The sequence below is a fragment of the Saccopteryx leptura genome, chromosome 2, assembly GCF_036850995.1.
Source record: "Saccopteryx leptura isolate mSacLep1 chromosome 2, mSacLep1_pri_phased_curated, whole genome shotgun sequence".
NCBI classification, from domain to species: domain Eukaryota; kingdom Metazoa; phylum Chordata; class Mammalia; order Chiroptera; family Emballonuridae; genus Saccopteryx; species Saccopteryx leptura.
Window position 1 is genome coordinate 130,146,501 of NC_089504.1, and position 25,911 is coordinate 130,172,411.

Genomic DNA, 25,911 nt, shown 5'->3' on the forward strand with positions numbered 1-25,911 from the left:
TTCCTTTTGACTTTCTGTCTAGAAGCTATATCTGTTGATGTCAATGGGGTTTAAAATCCCCTATTACGACTCTATTGCTGTCAGTCTTTCCTGTTACATTAATCAAGATTTGCTTTAAATATTTAGCTGATCCTATATTGGGGGTGTAAGTGTTTATTTAACAGGGTTTTCTGCTGTTGTTGGATTGCTCCCTTTATCATTATATAGTGTCCTTCTTTGTCTCTTACTATATATAGCCTTTATTTTAAAAGTCTATTTTGTCAGCTATAAGTATTGCTACCCCAACTTTGTTTTCATTTCCATTTGCATAAAATACCTTTTCTCAGTACTGAGTTTTAAGTGAAGGCCAGAAATAATACTAGAAGTTCATAGTTGAAGAGTTAGATCTACAGTGTCCCAACTGAGTGTGTATAAAGGAGTTTGTCTCATTTGAGGAGCTAAAAGAACACTATTGTCACTAGAACTTAGTGATGTTGGGAGTGGAACTCAAAATGAGGCTATAAAGTGGGAAAGTTTCTGGTCATACCATGCTGAATGTGTCTGCCCTCGACTGATTTCAGAAGTTAGGCTAGTTTAGGCCTGGTTAGTATTTGGATGGGAGAAATGGGAAACAATGTCAAATAGCCTTACCTTTTTTTATTTTTTTTAAAGTTTTTATGTTATTGATTCTAGAAAGTGAGTGAAGAGGGAGAGAGAGAGAAAGGAAAATCAATCTGTTCCTGAATGTGCCTTGACCTGGGATCAGACCAGCAGCCTCTGTGCTTTGGGACAGCACTCCAACCAACCTAGCTATCTGACCAGGCCTTTCTTTTTTTTTTTATTGGGTTTAATGGTGAATTGTATGCCTTGTAGAAATGGATTGGGGTCAAGAGTAGGATATGGAGGGAGCATTTAGGAAGATAGTTATAGTAATTCAGGTGAGAAACACTAGGAACATTGCAACTGGGAGAGTGACAGTGGAGATGAAGAGAAGTCGACAGGTTACAGAGATATTTGGTGGATGCAATTCTTGGTATTTAATGATATATGTAAATAATTAATGATTAAATTCTTGGGATTTAAATATGTGGAATGATCAGGGCACATTTCTGGCTTGGGCAATTTTATTTAAAAAATTTAAGTTTGAATATGTAGTGTATAACATTTGAGACTTTATTTGAAGAGGACATTTCTAACATTTATGACTGTGGAAGAGAATAAGATACTTAGTGCTTTTAATAATGATCAAATGTTTTTTTCATGCTGCATATACTGCACCATCATATTGCCTCAGTGGAGAAACTGGCTTTGACCACTTCTGGATGCCCACTTGTGATTCAGTGCAAGAATTTCAGGATTGTGCATTTCATTGTTCCTAGAGAAAGAGATTGTCATGATACTTACAATTCTTTGCTACAATTGTCAAAACAAGGTACTGTTCTTAGTTACTTGTTCAATTTTGAGATGGATTATAAGGTACTTTACTTAAAATCTTACTATTTTATACTTCAAATTACTCTTAAATTGAGTTCTTCAAATTACTCTTAAATTCTATTCTAATTTGACCTAGAAGGAATTAGAAACTTCTGATCTGAGCCGTAATAATGGTTTCCAAAGAAAGGATAATATAGTAAGGACAAAGTGAAGCATTTGTAGGACAAACTTTAATAAAACTATTGATTTATATTAATGTTTTAGAAGTCTGTTAATAGCTTTTCTCTCTTTTTTTAAAGACTTCCCTAGCTGAGAGGAGTGACTTGGAAATGGGTCACTAAGGAAAACGTTGAGGAAGGTCAGGCTCCTCTGATAGTAGTGGGCCTAATATATCTACCTGACTGGAGTGGAGTGTAAGGGAGATGAGCAGAGGGAAAGAGGGTGAATCCTACCTTAGTAGAGATAGGAGGGAGAGGAAGATAGGCCCTAATGGGAAATCTTATCTCTACTCTGACATAGGGGTCTGGAGGCTTTATTCAAACAACATAACTTGAGTTACATAGATCTCCAGGGAGACAAAGCACCTTAGTTACTGGATGTTACTTTGTTTGTTGGACACCAGGCTTGCAGTGGTCTAGCAGCAGATTATTGTTCACTCTTCTAACACGTAAAGGCTTTAACACTTACCCATTGTCCCAATTAGGTCAAATCTTATGGTCAGATTGTTCTGTGACTTCAGGGGCTTATTCAGAAGAGAGTGTTCTCTGAACCTCTGTGCAGTCATTGCTGTTTTTGCCCAAAACCACACTTACAGGAGGAATGTGTAGGCAATTTCATGTTTTATACGACACCTCTAACTTTTCATTATAGCGTTAGTCTTTATTTTACCTGTCATTTGGAATAAGTAGTGGATAGGAATTTTTTTTTAACTTTACTTTTTTGTATGTGTGTCTTTAAAATTTTACTTTTAAGAAAGGGAAATATTGCAGTAATGTGTATATCTATTATTTACTAGCTTTTACTGATAAAGATCAAATTTCAGATTGATACATTTATGCCTTTAGGTATAATCAATCATTTGCATCAAAGAACTGAGAAAATTTTAAGTTAAAATATCATAAGGTATAAATCATCTCTGAAAAGTTTAAAGAAAAAATGGACAGGTAAGACCAAAAGTTACTTTTGTCACGTATTTTAATATTTATGCATTTTGTGTACTGTAGCAAAATATGAAGATCTCTATGCGTTCTCTTATAATCCCAAACAAAATGATTTGGATCGACTATGAGGTTGGCAGCTTTTTGACCTTGCAGAGGAATATAAGAGGATGGGCGTGCCAAATTCAAACTGGCAGTTGTCTGATGCCAACTGAGAATACAAGGTAACTTAGCTACCTTCCGGAGAACTTCAGAAAATCTTAGTATCAGAGAGTTAGCAAGTGTCTCAGTAACAAGTTGGCTCTGTATTGCTATGTTCTGTTCTTGCATTATTAACTTTTAAAATTTTATAAAGGTACCATATTTACCCATGTATTTAAGATGCGCCCTTTATTGAAAAACTTGGGGTCTAATAACTGGGTACGTCTTATACAGTGGTTGTGGCATTTGAAATGCCATAGATGGAACTGAGGATGAGGCAATATATCAAGACAGTGATTTGTCATCAGACACAGATGAGGACAAGCTAATGGATGGGAGTTTTGACAGTGATGAGGAGTTGTATGAATTTTATGATGAATAAAACTTGAGTTCAATACATTACAACTTTATGTACATAATACATTTTTTTCAAATTTTGGGCCCCCAAATTAAGGTGTGTCTTTTACATGGGAAAATATGGTAGTTTCTAACCTCTTGATTTTTGAACTACAAGGAATGGTTATATGTTATTTATTTTTACAGATTTGTGAAACTTATCCTAGATAACTTGATGTTCCCCGAATAGCAAGCAAACCGATAATTGTTGGTAGTTCTAAGTTCCGGAGCAAGGGAAGATTTCCAGTTCTTTCCTATTATCATCAAAATAAGGAGGTAGGCAGCTTTTGATTTTACCAGTGTAGTATATAACCCCTCTTCAGGTGTGTGTAAGTATTCAAAAGAACGCTCACATTTACTTATATTAAGGTGTCATTACTCTATTGCTGACAGAGAAGCACTAACTTTTCACTTAATGACATTTTCGGCATTTTAAAACTAAATTACCCTGAAATACAGAAGCTTTTGTACTTGTCATCTTTCTTTCCCCTTTACCTCCTCCTTCATTCTTTCCTTCCTTCCTTTCTTTTAATTGTGACTTGAAAATAATGGCATTAGATAGGTTCTCTTCTTTGCCTATGGCTATCTTTTGATCCTGCTGTATTGGGGGAAACCAGACAGTTTGACAAGTCAACTATTGAGAAAAGGGAGAACCACGGTTATTTAAAGCTCCCATTTTAAAAGTAAACTCTTCAAGTTGAAAGGAGTTTTCAGTATGAAGAGGCAGAGGAGTCTACTTTATACTGATAATCTGTAATATGGATTGCACATTACAATAAACTTACCTCTGTAGCCTGTAGCAGTAGGCCAGAAGGTACTGTGGTATATGTTAAATCAGGGGTCCCCAAACTATGGCCCGCGGGCCTCATGTGGCCCCCTGAGGCCATTTATCCGGCCCCTGCTGCACTTCCAGAAGGGGCACCTCTTTCATTGGTGGTCAGTGAGAGGAGCATAGTTCCCATTGAAATACTGGTCAGTTTGTTGATTTAAATTTACTTGTTCTTTATTTTAAATATTGTATTTGTTCCTGTTTTGTTTTTTTACTTTAAAATAAGATATGTGCAGTGTGCATAGGGATTTGTTCATAGTATTTTTATAGTCCGGCCCTCCAACGATCTGAGGGACAGTGAACTGGCCCCCTGTGTAAAAAGTTTGGGGACCCCTGTGTTAAATGCTTTCTATGCATGAAATTCTCATAGTAACTTTATGAGGCGGGCTCTGCTAATTACCTCTAACTTTCAAGTGGGAGAACTGTGGTTCAGAGAGGGTAAATCACTTTTTCTATATCTCTCAGATGGTAAGTTGAGGATTTGGATGCCATTTCTGACTCCCAGGTTTTTGTGACCTGATTCTTTTCCTTAGGAAGCTTTTAAAAACTCTTCTTTATCTCCAACGTTCTGACACTTCATGGTTCTGTGCCTTGGTGTGCTGTATTAAATTCCGTCTAGAAGCTGAGGTCTCAGTTTTGGGGAGTTGCCTCTGTTTCTTTGGTAACTTCCTTTCTTTTATTAATTTTTTTGTACTTTTGTTTGTATTACTTGACAAGTGGGGTTCCTAGCATAAACCTTCATTTTTCTTAATTTTCTCTCCTATTTTTCATCTTTCTATGCTCGGACAGGTCTGTAAGTCTCACTGCAAGATTTGAGGTAGGGGGCAAGATTTCCTGAACCTCACTTCTAATCCATCTCTTAAATTCTTTATTTTTTGGCAATAGTGTTTTAAAAATCCAAGGATTGTTTTCTGTTTTCTGAACTTCTTAGACAGTTTTCTATTTTTGGATGTGATGACTTAGTTCTCTGAAGATGTTAAGGATTTTTGAAAAGAATTCTTGTGCTCCCCACATTAGTTTGTAGTTTTACTCAATTTCTTTTTTTCTATTTATTTTGTTTGGTTTTTCATGTCCTTTAAATATCAAATTCTTGGTTGGCTGTTTAGAAGTTTGTTTGAATCATGAGTGATTGCTGTCTTTGGATCCTTCTTTCTGTTTTAATGTTAAAACTTAATCCTCCTGTTTGGGGGGTGGTGTAAAGCTTCACCGCCAACTACAGCTCTGCCTGTTGTCCAATCTTCAGGTTAATCATCTTCTTAGAATAAACTTTTTCTTCAGGGTGAGAGCAAGTCTGGGATTGTTAATTATTCCAGCCAGTTTTATTGCTTTCAGTTGTACCCCTACTCAGGTTTTCAGAGGTACCAAATCTGAACCTGTCTGGGACTTTGTTGCTCAAGATAACTGCTTCTTATTGACTCATAACGATGAGGCAGCTTTCTTTGCTCTGATAAATTAGCTATTTCTTGTGAATCTGCTTTCATTTCCCCAGTTTTTATTAACATCTCTGTCTTTGTTTCCTTTCCCATTCTCTTTGACCTTTTTGTTGTATACATATTAAATACTTTTATTAAAATTTCAAATTGGGCTTTAGAAGGGAGCCAGAAATAATAAATAAAACTTTAAACAAAAATTTCTAATTTACTTTTCATAACAAAGTTATAGGGAGTTATGACTGGTTATAGGCCATTGTTTGACACACCCATGTTTGTATATATTTTTAATTGGAAATCTGGGCTAAAAAAGGTTTGAAAAAAATTTAATTAGGCAGTCCTCATTTTCTTCTATTTTATTTCATTTTTATGAGGGTTTTTATATACATGTAATCTTTTTTTTTTTTGACAGAGTTAGAGAGAGAGATAGATAGGAACAGACAGATAGGAAGGGAGAGAGATGAGAAGCATAAATTTTTCATTGCAGCACCTTAGTTGTGCATTGATTGCTTACTCATATGTACCTTGACCGTGGAGCTACAGCAGACCAAGTAACCCCTTGCTCAAGTCAGGGACCTTGGGTCCAAGCTGGTGAGCTTTGCTCAAACCAGATGAACCCGTGCTCAAGCTGGCAACCTTGAGGTCTTGAAGCTGGGTCCTTTGTGTCTCAGTCTGACACTCTATCCACTGCGCCACCGCCTGGTTAGGCTGTACATGTAATTTTAAAATAGGTGATATGTAAATTTATGTATACTTTTTTCCCTTAATGATTCTGTGGTTAAAATGTTTGAGTAGGATTAAGTTAGGGTTGGTATGGATAAGATTGGATAAAGGGTATATGAGTCTAAATCTTATTCTTTTTTTAAGACTGTAAACAACAGTAAATATCTAATCCAATATTCATTACTTCTTATAGATATTTTTGCCCTCTTAGGTTGACTATAGTTTGACTTGAATTTGACTTGAAGTTCATTTTCTCATTTTATGTCTTATGTTATATAAAGATTGCTGATTTCTAATTAGAAGTCTGAAAGCCTTTAGAAGGTGTAAAAGTTCAAATGTCTTGCAATTTTAAAAAATCCTGTTCTGCATTTATTGTCTGATCTCTTACTTGAACTTGACTTGAAAATATCTTGTAATCGAGGCCACAGAATGCATCTATTATAGTAAATTACGTAAAATAGACCAGGTGTTGCTTCCAAGGACCTAAGATGTTTTTTATCAAAGTAGGTTAAGGAGGCATTTAGATTTCTTTGAAGAGAATATTGGGAAACATTAAGTAACATCAAGAGGTTAAAATAGTATTTAATTCAAATAGGATTTCAAAGATAATGCCTTCTAATTGTTCTGCCAATGTTTAAATAGTGCATTTGATTTTAACTTTTTTTCTTTTAGGCATTTTATGAGGCATGTTTTAGACATTTTTGAATAATCTGTTTTCTGTCTTTAAAATTAGGCTGCCATTTGTCGATGTAATCAACCACTGTCAGGATTCAGTGCCAGGTGCCTGGAGGATGAACATTTACTTCAAGCCATCAGCAAAGTCAGTCCCACCAATCGCTATATGTATGTCGTGAACACCAGGCCCAAAGTATGTGCCTTACCACAGTACAGTCTGTTAATCATCTTTGTTATTTTATTTAATGAGAATTGATAAATTTGTCCACATTTAACATACTGAATCCTAGTTTTAAATTAACCAAGGCTAATGATACTAAGGAAATTAGTCTTTTAGAGGATGTCAATTTAAAAGATCAATTTCCCAGTAACCCAGATGGTGACTTTTTACATTTTCCAATATATAAATTTAGGAAAGCTGAGTTTTATTGGGAACTATTGATGGTGTATAAGTATTATATTATTGTAAAGAAATACTAGTGTGTGTTGTGAAAAACTAGAACTTCAATTAGAATTTTCAGTTGGCAAAACACTTTAAGTTCATTTGAAATAGTCTGGAAAATACATAGTGAGTTAACTTAGGAAACTTTGAAATAGAGAATTATAAATAGTGAACAGGAAATAGTTGTTATGTTAGCCATCCATTTTATAAGGTAAAGGTTTTATTATTGGGACAAATATCACAATCTTTTTTCTTTTTATCAATACAGTTAAATAACTAATTCATATAGGATCCTGAAGCTAAAGTAATTTAAATCCACAATGGTAATAGCTAACATTACTTTTAATTTTTATTATAGCATCGCGTGCAGAGCTGGTGGGCTACACAAAAGAACGTTGGCAGAATTATAGAGAGGATTTCTTCAAAAATCTAGAAAGATGAGAAAGTGATTAGAAAAAGCGAGTGAGCCATTTAGACCACAATTGTAGGCAGCTCTGTTGAAAGGAATGGTACCTGTTTTAGAAGTAATTCTCATCATTATGCAGTCTTACAAAAAAAAAATAGAGAAAACATATGAAAAGATTAATTTGGAGTATTAAATTTAGGAGTATTAACGATTAGAAACCAATACTTCAGTAATCTTTTATTAAAGATTTCCTTAGAAGTCAAGAGCATTATCTCTTGTAAGATCAATTTTATTTTACTTGGATAATCTAGGTGGAATAATTGGTTAGAACTATATTTAGGTGATGTTAGATATAAAAGATGATTGTAATACAAGACTTTCTGAATATATGGTCTCAGGACAGTTTGTTTCTCAGGACCTAATATGTCTTATTTGTATAACTGACTTCTACAGAGAAAATATCTCTTTCTTTGTTTTGTTTTATTCCTTAAATTTAAATTCAAGTAGTGATAATATGGAAAAATTTTAAATATCTAACCCTTAACCTTAGTAATCATAGGTGCTGAATAACCAACCAGTGAGTCTGTAAATACAGTTTAACCGTATTTGTTAGCAACCTGGGCTCCAATTCACTGAATGAACAGCTACTATTTCTTCCTAAAATTTGGGTTCTATTTTATCCAAGTTCATAAGAATATTTAGTAAATTGTAATAATATGCTCTATGAAATCCTAGTCTGGAAAAATTAAACATGACAAATTTTAAATGAACTTCTGATAGTTTGATTTAAAAATCAACGATCGTGGGTTTATAGGTACTATGTTTTGTCCCTACCAACTGGTTTATTTTTGGCCCAATTCTTGGAGCTGTATCAAGCTAGAGGATTATAGGCCATGTTATATACTGTGTGGGCCTCCAGCAGTCTCTAATATGGAGGACCTCAAATAATTTCACAGATATTTCAGATCTGAATTTAAGAGTTCCTGTATCTTTCTGAATGATCAAGTGCTCTAGGCTGTTTTGAGGTAAATCTCATAGATTTATTCTCGAAAATAAAAACAACCCATCTCTGCTCATCTTTGAGTAATTTAGGATTTAGATAGGAGCTCTTTCTGGTTTTAGATTTTGAAATATTACACACATATGGAAAATTAATTAAAATACTTTAGTTTCATGAATCATTTATGAGGAACTTCTTATCTGACCTTTCCATTATATAGCAATCATGTTTCTTTTTTTTTTTTTTTTTTTTTTTTCCTCAAGCTAGAAACTGGGAGAGACAGTCAGACAGACTCCCGCATGTGCCCGACCGGGATCCACCTGGCACGCCCACCAGGGGGCGACGCTCTGCCCACCAGGGGGCGATGCTCTGCCCCTCTGGGGCGTTGCTCTGCCGCGACCAGAGCCACTCTAGCGCCTGGGGCAGAGGCCAAGGAGCCATCTCCAGCGCCCGGGCCATCTCTGCTCCAACGGAGCCTCGGCTGTGAGAGGGGAAGAGAGAGACAGAGAGGAAGGGGAGGGGGAGGGGTGGAGAAGCAAATGGACGCTTCTCCTGTGTGCCCTGGCCGGGAATCGAACCTGGGACTTCTGCATGCCAGGCCGACGCTCTACCACTGAGCCAACCGGCCAGGGCCGCAATCATGTTTCTTTAGAGTATCCTCCTTTGCTGTAATTAACATATGAGACTTTTAATTGTTAAAAAATAATTAGCATATTTAGTTGTTATGAGTTCCTTTAAACTACTAGCTAAAATGTAATTTATTTAGTGTTTTCATAATTTTTGGTAAGTTACAAGATAAATTTGTCTCTAAATATCTAAAATTTAAATTTTTAGCTGAATGCAATGGCCAACAGAGCAGCTGGAAAAGCTATGAAAATGAAGATAACTATTCTAATATATTAGGTTTCAGTTTGTTGGAATTGAGAATATTCATGTCATGCGGTACAACCTTCAGATGTCACTGGAAGGTATGATTATTGTTTACCTTCTAGTCAGCTTTGTTCCATAGAAATATAATGCTAGTCAAACATTTTAAGATTTTAAATTATATAATTTGAAATATATACTAGAAATATATTTTCTAGTAGTCACATTTTAAAAAATAAAAAGAAATAGTTCAAATTAACTTTAATAATATACTTAACCTAATATATTGAAAACATTGTTAAACATGTAATCAATATATACATGTATAATGTAAAATATTATAATGATATATAATATTTTTGCCTTAGTCTTAGAGATTTTATACATATAGTGCATCTCAGTTTGGACTACCTAGATTTTAGGTGTTCAGTAGCCATATTTAGGTAGTGGCTACTGTGTTAGTACAATTCTAATTACTTTACAAGAAATTGCCATTAGATATTTTAGATAAGTCATTACAGTTTAGACTAATTTATGATAACGTTCCATTTAAATACACTGCTCACAAAAATTAGGGGATATTTTATCACCTCATATTCATTTTGAAGTATTCCCTAATGTTTGTGAGCAGTATATTAAAGTATCTTTCTAGTCATGGTATGAAATTGTAAAAATTAAAATACCAGGCAACTTTTTTTTAATTGATTTTAATTTATTGTGTTTACATAGATTCTAGTGTTGCCCTGAATGTATTCCCCCTCCCCCGTATTCCCCTCAACATCTCCCTTACCCCCCTCCCCATAACGCCCTCCCCCCCTTCCCTTCAGCTTTATCCCATCCTCTCATCCCCTTTCTCTCTGTTCTCTTTTCCTCTGGTCCCTTTGATGTCTCCTCTGTCTCAATTCCATTCCTCAGTTCACATTGTTCATTGGATTCCTCAAATGAGTTAGGTCATATATTTTTCTTTTTCTGCCTGGCTTATTTCACTTAACATAATAGTTTCCATGTCCATCCATGTTGTTGCTAAAGGTAAGATTTCCTTCTTTTTCATGGCCCCATAGTATTCCATTGTGTATATGTGCCACTGCTTTTTAATCCACTTGTCCACTGACGGACACTTGGGCTGTTTCCAGATCTTCGCTATTATAAACAATGCTGCCATAAACATGGTGGTGCATTTCTCCTTTTGAAACAGTGCTATGGTGTACTTGGGATAAATTCCTAAAACTGGGATAGCTGGGTCAAAAGGCCATTCAATTTTTAATGTTTTGAGGAATCTCCATACTGTTTTCCACAGTGGCTGCACCAGTCTGCATTCCCACCAGCAGTGCAGGAGAGTTCCCTTTTCTCCACATCCTCGCCAGCACTTATTCTGTGTTGTTTTGTTGATGAGCGCCATTCTGACTGGTGTGAGGTGATATCTCATTGTGGTCTCAATTTGCATTTCTCTAATGATTAGTTATGTTGAGCATTTTTTCATCTGCCTATTGGCCATCAGTATGTCCTCTTTAGAGAAGTGTCTATTCATTTCTTTTGCCAATTTTTTGATTGGATTGTTTGTCTTCCTGGTATTAAGTTTTACAAGTTCTTTATAAATTTTGGTTATTAACCCCTTATCAGACATACACTATCAAATATGTTCTTCCATTGTGTAGTTTGTCTTTTTATTCTGTTCTTATTGTTTTTAGCTGTGCAAAACTTTTTAATTTGATAAAGTCCCATTTGTTTATCCTGTCTTTTATTTCACTTGCCTGTGGAGATGAATCGACAAATATATTACTGCGAGAGATGTCTGAGAGCTTACTGCCTCTGTTTTCTTCTAAGATGCTTATGGTTTCACTGCTTACATTTAAGTCCTTTATCCATTTTGAGTTGATTTTTGTGAATGGTGTAAGTTGGTGGTCTAGTTTCATTTTTTTGCAGGTAGCTGTCCAATTTCCCCAACACCATTTGTTGAAGAGGCTGTCTTTTCTCCATTGTATGCTCTTACCTCCTTTGTTAAATATCAGTTGTCCATAAGGTGTTGGTTTATTTCTGGGTTCTCTGTTCTGTTCCATTGATCTATGTGCCTGTTCTTATGCCAGTACCAAACTATTTTGCGTACAATGGCCTTGTAGTATAACTTGATATCAGGAACTGTGATACCTCCCACTTTATTCTTCCTTTCCAGGATTGCTGAGGCTATTCGTGTTCTTTTTTGGTTTCATATAAATTTTTGGAATGTATGTTCTATATCTTTGAAGTATGTCATTGGTATTTTAATTGGCATTGCATTGAATTTATAAATTGCTTTGGGTAATACAGACATTTTAATGATGTTTATTATTCCTAACCGTGAGCATGGTATATGCTTCCACTTGTTTGTATCTTCCTTGATTTCTTTTATCAATGTTTTATAATTTTCCGAGTACAACTCTTTAATCTCCCTGGTTAAATTTACTCCTAGTTACTTTATTTTTTTGGTTGTAATAGTGAAGGGGATTATTTCCTTAATTTCTCTTTCTGACAGTTCATTGTTGGTGTATAAAAATGTCAGTGATTTCTGAGTATTAATTTTATATCCTGCCACCTTTCTATATTCATTTATAAGGTCCAGTAGTTTTTTTACTGAGACTTTATTTATTTTTACAGAGACGGAGAGAGAGTCAGAGATAGGGACAGACAGATAGGAACAGAGAGAGATGAGAATCATCAATCATCAGTTTTTTCATTGCAACACCTTAGTTGTTCATTGATTGCTTTCTCATATGAGCCTTGACCACGGGCCCTCAGCAGACCGAGTAACCCCTTGCTCGAGCCAGTGACCTTGAGTCCAAGCTGGTGAGTTTTTTTTTTCTCAAGCCAGATGAGCCCACGTTCAAGCTGGTGACCTCGAGTCTTGAACCTGGGTCATCTACATCCCAGTCTGACGCTCTATCCAGTGCGCCACCGCCTGGTCAGGCTTGACTGAGACTTTAGGGTTTTCTATATACAATATCATATCATCGGCAAATAATGATAGTTTTACTTCTTTTTTAATTTGGATGTCTTTTATTTCTTCTTTTTGTCTGATTGCTGTGGCTAGGACTTCCAGAACTATGTTGAATAAGAGTGGTGAAAGGGAGCACCCCTGACTTATTCCTGATGTTAAGGGGAAGGGGATTGCTTTTAATTTTTATCCATGGAATATGATGTTGGCTGTGGGTTTCTCATAGATGGCCTTTATCATGTTGAGGTATGTTCCCTGTATTCCCAATTTGCTGAGAGTTTTGATCGTGAATGGGTGCTGGATTTTATCAAATGCTTTTTCTGCGTCTATTGAAATTATGTGTGGTTTTTCTCCTTCCTTTTGTTTATGTGATGAATCACATTGATTGATTTACGAATATTGTACCAGCCTTGCCTTCCCAGAATAAATCCCACTTGATCATGGTGTATGATTTTTTTCATATATTGCTGTATCTGGTTGGCTAATATTTTGTTGAGGATTTTAGCATCTATATTCATCAGGAATATTGGCCTATAATTTTCTTTCTTTGTGTTGTCTTCATCTGGTTTTGGAATCAGAATTATGCTCGCCTCATAAAAGAAGCATGGAAGTCTTTCTTCCTCTTGAATTTTTGGAAATAGTTTGAGAAGAATAAGAGTTAGTTCTTCTTTGAATATTTGGTAGAATTCTCTTATGAAGCCATCTGGCCCAGGACTTTTCTTTGTTGGGAGTTTTTTGATAACTGTTTCCATCTCATTTGGTGTAATTGGTCTGTTTAGGTTTTCTGATTCTTCCAGATTGATTTTAAAAGTATTATATGTTTCAAGGAATTTTCTTTTCTTTTTTTTTTTATAAATTTTTATTAATGTTAATGGGATGACATTAATAATTCAGGGTACATATATTCAAAGAAAACATGTCTAGGTTATCTTGTCATTTAATTATGTTGCATACCCCTCACCCAGAGTCAGATTGTCCTCCGTCACCCTCTATCTAGTTTTCTCTGTGCCCCTCCCCCTCCCCCTAACTCTCCCTCCCTCCCTCCTGTGACCTCCCTCCCCCCACCCCTGGTAACCACCACTCTCTTGTCCATGTCTCTTAGTCTCGTTTTTATGTTCCACCAATGTATGGAATCATGTAGTTCTTGTGTTTTTCTGATTTACTTATTTCACTCCGTATAATGTTATCAAGATCCCACCATTTTGCTGTAAATGACCTGATGTCATCATTTCTTATGGCTGAGTAGTATTCCATAGTGTATATGTGCCACATCTTCTTTATCCAGTCTTCTATTGAAGGGCTTTTTGGTTGTTTCCATGTCTTGGCCACTGTGAACAATGTTGCAATGAACATGGGGCTACATGTGTCTTTACGAATCAATGATTCTGAGGTTTTGGGGTATATACCCAGTAGAGGGATTGCTGGGTCATAAGGTAGTTCTATTTGCAGTTTTTTGAGGAACCACCATACTTTCCTCCATAATGGTTCTACTACTTTACATTCCCACCAACAGTGTATGAGGGTTCCTTTTTCTCCACAGACTCTCCAACATTTGCTATTATCCGTCTTGTTGATAATAGCTAATCTAACAGGGGTAAGATGGTATCTCATTGTAGTTTTGATTTGCATTTCTCTAATAACTAATGAAGCTGAGCATCTTTTCATATATCTGTTGGCCATTTGTATTTCTTCCTGGGAGAAGTGTCTGTTCATGTCCTCTTCCCATTTTTTTATTGGATTGTTTGTTTGTTTGTTGTTGAGTTTTATGAGTTCTTTGTAAATTTTGGATATTAGGCCCTTATCTGAGCTGTTGTTTAAAAATATCAGTTCCCAATTAGTTGGCTTTCTGTTTATTTTGATATCAGTTTCTCTTGCTGAGCAAAAACTTTTTATTCTGATGTAGTCCCATTCATTTATCTTTGCCTTCACTTCTCTTGCCATTGGAGTCAAGTTCATAAAATGTTCTTTAAAACCCAGGTCCATGATTTTAGTACCTATGTCTTCTTCTATGTATTTTATTGTTTGAGATCTTATATTTAGGTCTTTGATCCATTTTGAATTAATTTTAGTACACGGGGACAGGCTGTAATCGAGTTTCATTCCGTTGCATGTGGCTTTCCAGTTTTCCCAACACCATTTGTTGAAGAGGCTTTCTTTTCTCCATTTTGTGTTGTTGGCCCCTTTATCAAAGATTATTTGACCATATATATGTGGTTTTATTTCTGGGCTTTCTATTCTGTTCCATTGGTCTGAGTGTCTATTTTTCTGCCAATACCATGCAGTTTTGATTATTGTGGCCCTATAATATAGTTTAAAGTCAGGTATTGTAATGCCCCCAGCTTCATCCTTTTCCTTAGGATTGCTTTGGCTATTCGGGGTTTTTTATAGTTCCATATGAACCTTATAATTTTTTGTTCCATTTCTTTAAAAAATATCATAGGAATTTTGATGGGAATTGCATTAAATTTATATATTACTTTGGGTAATATGGCCATTTTTATTATATTTATTCTTCCTATCCAAGAACAAGGAATATTTTTCCATCTCACTGTGTCTTTTTCTATTTCTCTTAACAATGCCTTGTAGTTTTCTTTATATAGGTCCTTTACATTCTTTGTTATGTTTATTCCTAGGTATTTTATTTTATTTTTTTTGCAATCGTGAAGGGGATTATTTTTTTGAGTTCATTTTCTAATATTTCATTGTTGGCATATAGAAAGGCTATGGACTTTTGTATGTTAATTTTGTATCCTGCGACCTTACTGTATTGGTTTATTGTTTCTAGTAATCTTTTTGTGGAGTCCTTTGGGTTTTCGATGTATAGGATCATATCATCAGCAAAAAGTGATACGTTTACTTCTTCTTTTCCGATATGGATGCCTTTTATTTCTTTGTCTTGTCTGATTGCTCTGGCCAGAACTTCTAGCACCACGTTAAATAAGAGTGGAGAGAGTGGACAACCCTGTCGTGTTTCTAATTTAAGGTGGAAAGTCCTCAGTTTTATGCCATTTAATATGATGTTGGCTGATGGTTTATCATATATGGCCTTTATCATGTTGAGATATTTTCCTTCTATACCCATTTTGTTGAGAGTCTTAAACATAAAATTGTGTTGTATTTTATCGAAAGCCTTTTCTGCATCTATTGATAAGATCATGTGGTTTTTGTTCTTTGTTTTGTTGATATGGTGTATTACGTTAACCGTTTTACGTATGTTGAACCATCCTTGAGATTCTGGGATGAATCCTACTTGATCATGATGTATTATTTTTTTAATATGTTGTTGTATTCGATTTGCCAGTATTTTGTTTAGTATTTTAGCATCTGTATTCATTAGAGATATTGGTCTGTAGTTTTCTTTCTTTGTGCCATCCTTGCCAGGTTTTGGTATGAGGGTTATGTTGGTCTCATAAAATGTGTTTGGAAGTATTGCTTCTTCTTCAACTTTTTGGAAGACTTTGAGTAGAATAGGAACCAAGTCTTCTTTGAATGTTTGATAGAATTCACTAGTATAACCGTCTGGGCCTGGACTTTTATTTTTGGGGAGGTTTTTAATAATTTTTTCTATTTCCTCCCTGCTGATTGGTCTGTTTAGGCTTTCTGCTTCTTCATGACTCAGTTTAGGAAGGTTGTATTGTTCTAGGAATTTATCCATTTCTTCTAGATTGTTTTATTTGGTGGCATATATATAGTTTTTCATAGTATTCTACAATAATTCTTTGTATATCTATGATGTCTGTGGTGATTTCTCCTCTTTCATTTTGGATTTTATTTATTTGAGTCCTGTGTCTTTTTTCCTTGGTGAGTCTTGCCAAGGGTTTGTCGATTTTGTTGACCTTTTCAAAGAACCAGCTCCTTGTTTTATTGATTTTTTCTATAGTTTTTTTGTTCTCTATTTCATTTATTTCTGCTCTGATTTTTATTATCTCCTTTCTTCGGCTGGTTTTGGGTTGTCTTTGCTCTTCTTTTTCTAGTTCCTTAAGGTGTGAAGTTAAGTGGTTTACTTCGGCTCTCTTTTGTTTGTTCATATAGGCCTGAAGTGATATGAACTTTCCTCTTATTACTGCTTTTGCTGCATCCCAGAAACTCTGATATGTCGTATTTTCATTTTCATTTGTCTCTGATCTCTGCGCTTATTTCTTCTTTGACCCATTCATTTTTTAGAAGTATGTTGTTTAGTTTCCACAATTTTGTGGGTTTTTCCCCTTCTTTTTTACAGTTGAATTCTAGTTTCAAGTCTTTATGATCAGAGAATATGCTTGGTACAATTTCAATTTTTCTAAATTTGCTGATATTGTCTTTGTGGCCCAACATATGGTCAATTCTTGAGAATGTTCCTTGTACACTAGAGAAAAATGTATACTCTGTTGCTTTGGGATGAAGTGTCCTGTAGATGTCTATCATATCCAGGTGTTCTAGTATTTCGTTTAAGGCCACTATATCTTTATTGATTCTCTGTTTGGATGACCGATCTAGAGCCGTCAGCGGTGTATTGAGGTCTCCAAGTATGATTGTATTTTTGACAGTTTTTGTTTTAAGGTCAATAAGTAGCTGTCTTATATATTTTGGTGCTCCTTGGTTTGGTGCATATATATTAAGGATTGTTATGTCTTATTGATTCAGTGTCCCCTTAATCATTATGAAATGACCATTTTTGTCTCTGAGTACTTTTTCTGTCTTGTAGTCAGCATTATCAGATATGAGTATTGCTACACCTGCTTTTTTTTTGGGTGTTGTTTGCTTGGAGTATTGTTTTCCAGCCTTTCACTTTGAATTTGTTTTTATCCTTGTTGCTTAGATGAGTTTCTTGTAGGCAGCATACAGTTGGATTTTCTTTTTTAATCCATTCTGCTACTCTGTGTCTTTTTATTGGTAAGTTTAATCCATTTACATTTAGTGTAATTATTGACACTTGTGGGTTCCCTATTGCCATTTTATAAATTGCTTTCTGTTAGTTTTGTATCTTGTTTGATTCTTCTCTTTTGTTTTTCTATCATTTGTTTTTGTTTGTTTGTATTCCATACTTCTTTCCTCTGTTGCTACCTTTTTTAAGTCAAGTGTTTTTGTGGTGGTTTTTTCAAGGGTGGTTACCATTAAGTAATGAAAAGGGTACCTACCATATTCATTGTAGTACCCTTTCTTATTAATATTTCTGCACTTCATTGTCCTTTGCTACTGTTAATCTTCATCTTTTCTCCCCTTTTTTTTCTTCTGTTGTCACAGTTTAAGTTTGGTTTTATTGTTTTCTTGGTGGAGCTGTTACTTGTGGTTTTGTTTTCTTTTGTTCTTTGAATCTGGTTGGAAAACCCCCTTTAGTATTTCCTGGAGTGGGGGCTTTCTGATGATAAATTCTCTCATCTTTTCTGTATTTGTGAATGTTTTTATATCTCCTTCGTACTTGAAGGATAGCTTTGATGGGTATAGTATTCTTGGCTGAAAGTTCCTCTCTTTCAGGGCTTTAAATATTGGGGTCCACTCTTTTCAAGCTTGTAGAGTTTCTGCTGAGAAATCTGATGATAATCTAATGGGCCTTCCTTTATATGTTGTATTCTTCTTTTCCCTGGCTGCCTTGAGAATTTTTTCTTTGTCGTTGGTTTGTGTCATCTTCATTATGATGTGCCTTGGAGTGGGTTTGTTGGGGTTAAGAAAACTCGGTGTTCTGTTTGCTTCTTGAATTTGAGGCTTTAGTTCTTTCCACAGGCTTGGGAAGTTCTCATCTATTATTTGTTTGAATATGTTCTCCATTCCATTTTCTTTCTCTTCTCCCTCTGATATACCTATTATTCTTATGTTATTCTTTCTGATGGAGTCAGACAATTCCTGTAGGGCTTTCTCGTTTTTTATTATTTTTGAGTCTCTTTCTTCTTCTCTCTGTTGTGCCTCAAGTTGCTTGTCTTCTATTTCACTAATCCTATCTTCTATCTGGGCTGTTCTATTAGCTAAGCTTGTTACCTCGTTTTTCAGTTCGTGAATTGAGTTTTTCATTTCTGTTTGATTTGTTTTTATAGTTTCAATTTCCTTGGTAATATATTCTTTGTGATCCTTGAGTTGTTTTCTGATTTCCCTAAATTGCCTTTCTGTGTTTTCTTGTATATCTCTGAGTATTTTTAAGATTTCTATTTTAAATTCTCTGTCATTTGGCTCCAAGGCTTCCAATATGTTAAATCTTTTCTCCATAGATTTTTCCACATCTATTTGTGTTACCTCTCTATCTTTTGTATCCATAATATTCGATTACCTTTTTCTTATTGGCATCTGAAGGTGGTCTTGTTGATAGTATTAATTAGAATTAATAAAGAATAAAAATGAAAAAAAAAAAAGGAAAACACTCCACACACAAAAAAAGTAATAATTTATTATTTCCCCCTTTTTTCTTTCTTCTATTCCCCTCCTCTCACCTCCTTAGGGAAATAGTGTGATGACCTGTGAATTATATTATGCTAAATGGAACAAAAACTGCCTATAAAGGAGGGCCTGATTTGGGGTGAAGAGTTCAAGGGGCAAAAAAGGGAGTAGGGACCTACTAAATGCAAAAAAAAAAAAAAAAAAAAAAAAAAGAAAATCTTAGACAAGCATAAAATGATTTGCTTGTAAGTGATGGTCGACTAAGAGATATAATGAGAGGGATAAGAGGGAAACAGAAAAAAGGAGAGAAAAAATAATAATATTTAAAGAAGAAGAAAATAAAAATAAAAATAATAAGTAAAAATCTGTTGTATTAAGTGGAGCGAAGACTAAATGCAATGGAGACTTTGGGTTGGGAGGAATGCTAGTGAGTTAAAAAGCAATGTAAAAAGTACCCAAAATGCCACAAAAACAAACAAATAAAGGAAAACCAAAAACAAAAGCAGAAAAAAGCCCTGGCCGGTAGGCTCAGCGGTAGAGCGTCGGCCTAGCGTGTGGAGGACCCGGGTTCAATTCCCGGCCAGGGCACACAGGAGAAGTGGCCATTTGCTTCTCCACCCCTCCGCCGCACTTTCCTCTCTGTCTCTCTCTTCCCCTCCCGCAGCCAAGGCTCCATTGGAGCAAAGATGGCCCGTGCGCTGGGGATGGCTCTGTGGCCTCTGCCCCAGGCGCTAGAGTGGCTCTGGTCGCAATATGGCGACGCCCAGGATGGGCAGAGCATCGCCCCCTGGTGGGCAGAGCGTCGCCCCATAGTGGGCGTGCCGGGTGGATCCCAGTCGGACACATGTGGGAGTCTGTCTGACTGTCTCTCCCCGTTTCCAGCTTCAGAAAAATGAAAAAAAAAAAAAAAAAAAAAAAGCAGAAAAAAAAAGAACAAAAAAAACCCCCAAAAAACTTGAGTACCAAATTAAATAATTTGTTCGTGATTGAGGATTGAATGGGAGGAAAAGTAAAAGGAGAAAAGAAGAAACGAATAGAAAGGAAAAAATAAGAAAAAGAGAGAAATGAAGGAAGAAAAAAAGGAAAGAAAAAAAAAAAACAAAGAAAAACAAAAGGGGAGAGAGTGAGAGTTAAGGGTTTTGGAGTGTAACCCTAAAGGAGAGTAAGGATGAAGAAAAGAAATAAAATGTAACACTCATGGGTAGTTTAGTTCAATAAAAGGGTAGCATACGATGGGCAGAGAATAAAAGGACCAAGGTGGAGGAAATACAAATAATAATAAAGGCAATAAGAAAGAAGAAAGAAACAACAACAACAAAGAATTAGTGGAACAAGTTATAAAGTCTGTGGATTTTTCTTGATTTTGAGAGGTTAACTTCTTCCTTTTTCTTTTCTCTCCCTCTTCCTGGTCAGTGACTCTGTACCCCAGGTTCTGCCCCTGTGTCACGCTTAGGTAGGGATTTGTAGTTGATGGGATTCTATGGCAATGTCATATAATTGGCTTTAGTCTCTCTGGTAGTCAAGGCTTGTTGGCGTTTGCAGAGTCCAACAATGAGAGAGTTTGCTTTCCTGGAGTCTCTCTCCTAGTCTCCCCTTCCTGAATTAGCAGCCTGGTGATCCAGCTATGAGGCTGCCACTGCTTCTGTCTGGGGAGTGAGAGGCTCAAAGAGCTGGGAAATCCCCACTCTATCCTCACTCAGCGCAAGGCTCTGGGTAAGGCTCTGGCAGTCAGAACCTCCAGCATAATCAGGTGGGGCTGGGAGTCAATTGTTGTCAAGGTGACTGTTCAGCGCCTACCATTCATTTGGACCACTCAACCCAGGCTTTCCACACTTGGTAGCCTGTTTTGGCTGGGAAGAAGATGCACTATTTGCTGCTTGCTGTATAGATCTTAATATCTGCCAAGTCCCTCTTCTTAGGTATATCCCTGAATATGGAGGCTCTGTCAATCAGAAGTTGCCCCCGCCCCTTTAGCGAAAGGCACTGAAAAATATCATGCCTCTTGTCTTGGATCGCTGAACTGGGAGAGATCTTATCAATTAGAGCCCCGTGGGTGCGCAGATTTTGTGGGTTAAGCTAATTTCAGTGATTGGATCCGCAGCTGTGCTCCAGAAAGTATTTCAGGCTGCCTGCGCGCCCCTCCCCCAATGCTTGATTGTTAGCTTGAATGGCTGGGTGAGGTGCCTTGCCCACGGAGAAAATCTCCTGACTAGGAAAGATAGGCTTGGCGCCCCTCCCAGACCGCGGCACGGGGCGCGCGCGCGGTTTCTCAGTGCACGCCGGTGGCCGGGACTCTCCGGACCGCGGCACGGGGCGCGCGGTTTCTCAGGGCATGCCAGCTGCCGCCAGTGCCCAGGCTGCCGCTTCCTGAGTGTGGGCGGGCAGTTGCACGTGTGGGTTGACTCACCACAGGCGTACTCCCTCCTCGGCAACAGTCCTTTCACTTTCAGTGTGTGTGTGGAACTCCGGAATGCTCCGAGGATAAATTTTTCTGTTTCTAGTTGATAAATTTGTTGAGATTTTGGGGAGATCTGTCGGACGCGCTGCTCACGGTGCCATTTCCGTGACATCACCCAAGGAATTTTCCATTTCATCTAGGTTGTCTAGTTTTTTGGCGTATAGTTCTTCATAGTATTTTCTTACAATATTTTGTATTTCTGTAGTGTCAGTTGTTATTTCTCCACTCTCATTTCTAATTTTATTTATTTGAGTCCTCTCTCTTTTTTTCTTCATGAGTCTGACTAAAGGTTCATCGATCTTGTTTACCTTTTCAAAGAACCAGGTCCTGGTTTCATTGATTCTCTGTATTGTTTCTTTAGCCTCTATGTCATTTATTTCCGCTCTGATCTTTATTATTTCTTTCCTTCTATTAGCTCTGGGCTTTACTTGATGTTCTTTTTCTAGTTCTTTTAGATGCAGGATTAATTTGTTTATTTCAGCTTTTTCTAGCTTGTTAAGGTATGCTTGTAATGCTATGAACTTCCCTTTCAGCACTGCTTTTGCTGTGTCCCATAAATTTTGAGTTGTTGTATGCTTATTATCAGTCGTTTCTAGGAATTTTTTTATTTTTCTTTGATCTCATTGTTAATCCATTCGTTATTTAACTTGCTATTTAGTTTCCAAGTGTCTGAGTATTTTTCAGTTTTTCTGTTGTGGTTGATTTCTAGTTTTATGCCATTGTGATCAGAGAAAATGCTTGATATGATTTCAGTCTTCTTAAATTTGTTGAGACCACTTTTGTGCCCTAACATGTGGTCTGTCCTAGAGAATGTACCATGAACAGTTGAAAAGAATGTATATTCTGCTGCTTTAGGGTGAAAGGTTCTGAAGATATCTATGAAATCGAGTTGATCTAGTGTGTCCTTTAAGTCTGCTGTTTCTTTGTTAATTTTCTTTCTTGAGGATCTATCTAGTGATGTTAGTGGGGTATTGAAATCCCCTATCATTAGAGTATTGCTGTTGATCTCGCCCCTTATAACCATCAAAGTCTGCTTTATATATTTAGGTGCTCCTATTTTAGGTGCATAGATATTTATAATGGTATATCTTTCTGTTCTATTGCTCCCTTTATCACTATGTAGTGACCTTCTTTATCTCTTGCTATAGCCTTTGTATTAAAGTCCATTTTGTCTGATATAAGTATTGCTACCCAGTTTTTTTTTTCATTTCCATTTGTGTGAAATATTTTTTTCCATTCTTTTTCCTTCAGTCTATGTGTATCTTTTGTTTTAAGGTGTGTCTCTTGTGGACAGCATATGTATGGGTCCTGTTTTCTTTATAAGTACTGTGCGCTAACCGATTGCGCCACTGGAGCTCCAGGTCCTGTTGTCTTATCCACACACCTACCCTATGTCTTTTCATTGGATCATTTAATCCATTTACATTTAAGGTTATTGATATGTAGTTGTTTCTTGCCATTTTAATCTTTAAAGCTGTATTTCTCTTTAGCTATATTATTTTCAACCTTTGATTTGTTTACAACAGGCCCTTTAATATTTCTTGTGGCAGTGGTTTAGTTTAATGAATTCCTTGAGTTTTGTTTTTTTTTTTTTGTTGTTGTTGTTGTCTGGGGAGCTTTTTATTTCTCCTTCGATTTTAAATGATAGCCTTGCTGGATAAAGTAGTCTGGTTGTAGGCTCTTGTTCTGCATTATTTGAATATTCCTTGCTATTCCTTTCTGGCCTCAAGTGTTTCTGTTGAGAAGTCAGATGTCATCCTTATGGGGGTTCCTTTGTAGGTGATAGCCTTTTTTCTCTAGCAGCTTTTTTTTAAATTTTATTTATTTATTTATTTATTCATTTTTTTTTTTTTAGAGAGGAGAGAGAGACACAGAGAGAGAGAGAAAGAAAGGAGAGAGAAACAGAGAGAGAGAAGGGGGGAGGAGCTGGAAGCATCAACTCCCATATGTGCCTTGACCAGGCAAGCCCAGGGTTTCAAACCGGCAACCTCAGCATTTCCAGGTCGACGCTTTATCCACTGCACCACGACAGGTCAGGCTTTCTCTAGCAGATTTTAATGTTTTCTTTTTATTACTTAGCTTTGGTATTTTAATTATGATGTGTCTTGGTGTAGATTTCTTTGCATTTCTCTTTAATGGAATTCTCTGTGCTTCTTGAACTTGTGTGACTTTTTCTTGCATCAATTTAGGGAAGTTTTCAGCTATGATTTGATTTAACAAAGTCTCTATCCCTTGTTCTTTCTCTTCTTCTTCAGGAATCCCTATGATGCGGATATTATTTCTCTTCATGTTGTCACAGAGCTCTCCTAGAGTTTCCTCAGACTTTTTGAGTCTCTTTTCTTTTTTCTGCTCTGCTTCTGTGTCTTTATTTATCCTGTCCTCTAACTCCATGATTCGATCCTCAGCTTTATCCATCCTGCTTTTAATTCCTTCCATTGTGGTCTTCATTTCTGATATTGTATTTGTCATTTCTGACTGATTCTTTTTTATTATTTCAATGTCCTTTTTTATATTTGCTATCTCTTTAGTTATTCGTTATGATCAACTATTGTTGTTCTAAGATCTTTGAACATCTTAACAATCATTATTTTAAACTCTGCATCTGGTAATTTGGTTGTATCTGACTCATTCAAGTTATTTTCTGGGGATTTCTCTTGACTCAATTGGGTTGCTTTTCTCTGCCTTCCCATTTTGCCTGTGTATAAGGATGGTGTGGCCACTGTAGTCCAATTGGTGTGGCCTCTTTGTTCCCTAGGTGTGGTCTGTCTGCAGCCCGACCACCTTCTCTGCGGCTGCCTCAGGCGTTAGGGTATGGGCATTGCTGGTGCCAGCCGGCAGCTGCTGTTGCTGTGGTTTCCACCTCTCCTCCACTAGAGGGGCTGTGTTCACATGCCCTGGTCTACAAGCATTGGCCTTCATCCTGCCACTGCAGGTGGGTTTGCGTGCATTGCCCTGGGCAGCAGGCCTCCACACGAGAGCAGGGGTGAGCACCTTTGCTCAGCCACGGGTCTCTGCCTATTCCCGTGCTTTCACCCCGCCCCCACGGGCGGAACTGTGCTTGCGAATCAGGCCGGGTGGGGCTGCATGCCTGTGCTCAGCTGCCAGTCTGCGCCTGTTCCCGGGCTTTTGCCCCACTCCCACCGACAGAGTTGCACTCACAGGTCTGGCGGCAAGTCCCTACTCTGTTGGCTGGGGGGGGGGGGCTGTGTGTTGGCGCTCAGCTGTGGGTCTCTGCTGATCCCAGGCTTACCCTTTTCCCTTGTGGGGTGGATTTCAGATGGCTCACAGCTGGCCAGACTGCTCTTGTGTGCCACTTCTGCTCCCGCTCGGCATGAATGAGCTCATTCCTAGCCCTAGTTGTGGCCAGCCTGGCTTCAGCCCCTGCCCACAGGACTGCGCTTCTCCATCCTACCGCTGCCCGCCCTCCCTCCCTTCCTCCCTCCAGCTAGCCCTCTGCAGTGTGGTTGGGAGCACTACACCTCAGACCCTAGCACTCAATACTGTATTCTCCGTCTAAGCGACTCTGCTCTGAGTGCTTCAGAAGAGCTTGTTTGGCTGGTGTCCTCCTTCCCTTTGCTGGTATTGCTGATTCCAGGGGAAATATTCACTTCAGATTTGGGGAGTGACTCAGCCCAGGGGTTAGGGTGGCTGTCCCTCAAATTGTTTCTCCCTGTGCCTCCTAGATTATGCTCTCTTCCCACTGCTCTGGTTCTCTCCTCTCTCCCTATCCCCTGGAGCCCTGAGTGGGTGGTTGTGAGAGAGGTTTTCTGTGCGGTCTGTTTAAGAAGAATCCTGGGTCTGGGAAATCTGTCTCTTTCTCACAAACAGTATCCTGACTTGTTTCGCAGCTAAGTACTGTCTATATGCTTCTTCAAGACTCTGGAGCTGCAGGCTGGGGCTTTGTTCCTGGGGCCCAGGGCCTTCCCCTCTCCACTAAACTCACTTCCCGCCATGTGAGTCTCTCGGGGCTGCTGTTGGCTCCCGGGAGCTGGGCAGCCCTCTCTGCATTTTAGTTTTTCCTACCAGTCTCTGTGTGGCTTCTTCGGTGTTCCTTGGTTAAAGAGTCTCCTTAGTTTAGTCCAAAGTTGGTTTTTCCAGATGATGGTTCTTAAAATTAAGTTGTAATCCACTTTGGTTCTGGGAGGTGGATGTTGGATGTTTGCCTACTCCATCGCCATCTTGCCACCTCCAATACCAGACAATTTTTAATTAAACATTGTGCTGCAAATTTTTTTTTACATGAGATAGGAACATTTTTTTTAAAAATAATTTTATTTTTTTAATGGGGTGACATCAATAAATCAGGATACATATATTCAAAGATAACAAGTCCAGGTTATCTTGTCGTTCAATTATGTTGCATACCCACCACCCAAAGTCAGATTGTCCTCTGTCACCTTCTATCTAGTTTTCTTTGAGCCCCTCCCCCTCCCCCTCCCCCCTCTCCCTTTCCCCCTCCCCCCCCGTAACCACCGCACTCTTATCAATGTCTCTTAGTTTCACTTTTATGTCCCACCTACGTATGGAATAATGCAGTTCCTGTTTTTTTCTGATTTACTTATTTCGCTTCGTATCATATTATCAAGATCCCACCATTTTGC

At 37.4% G+C, this 25,911-nt stretch overlaps 1 protein-coding gene, 1 long non-coding RNA gene and 1 pseudogene across 2 annotated transcripts in view; 2 read left to right on the forward strand and 1 right to left on the reverse strand.

The window, feature by feature from the left end:
* LOC136394896 (uncharacterized) overlaps positions 1-25,911 on the forward strand; it is a 292,059-nt gene that overhangs the window by 232,514 nt on the left and 33,634 nt on the right. The window lies entirely within an intron of this gene.
* The window catches only part of LOC136393880 (spermatogenesis-associated protein 31D1-like), a 371,407-nt gene that overhangs the window by 178,521 nt on the left and 166,975 nt on the right, over positions 1-25,911 (reverse strand). The window lies entirely within an intron of this gene.
* LOC136393883 (myotubularin-related protein 6-like) overlaps positions 1-25,911 on the forward strand; it is a 55,857-nt pseudogene that overhangs the window by 6,969 nt on the left and 22,977 nt on the right.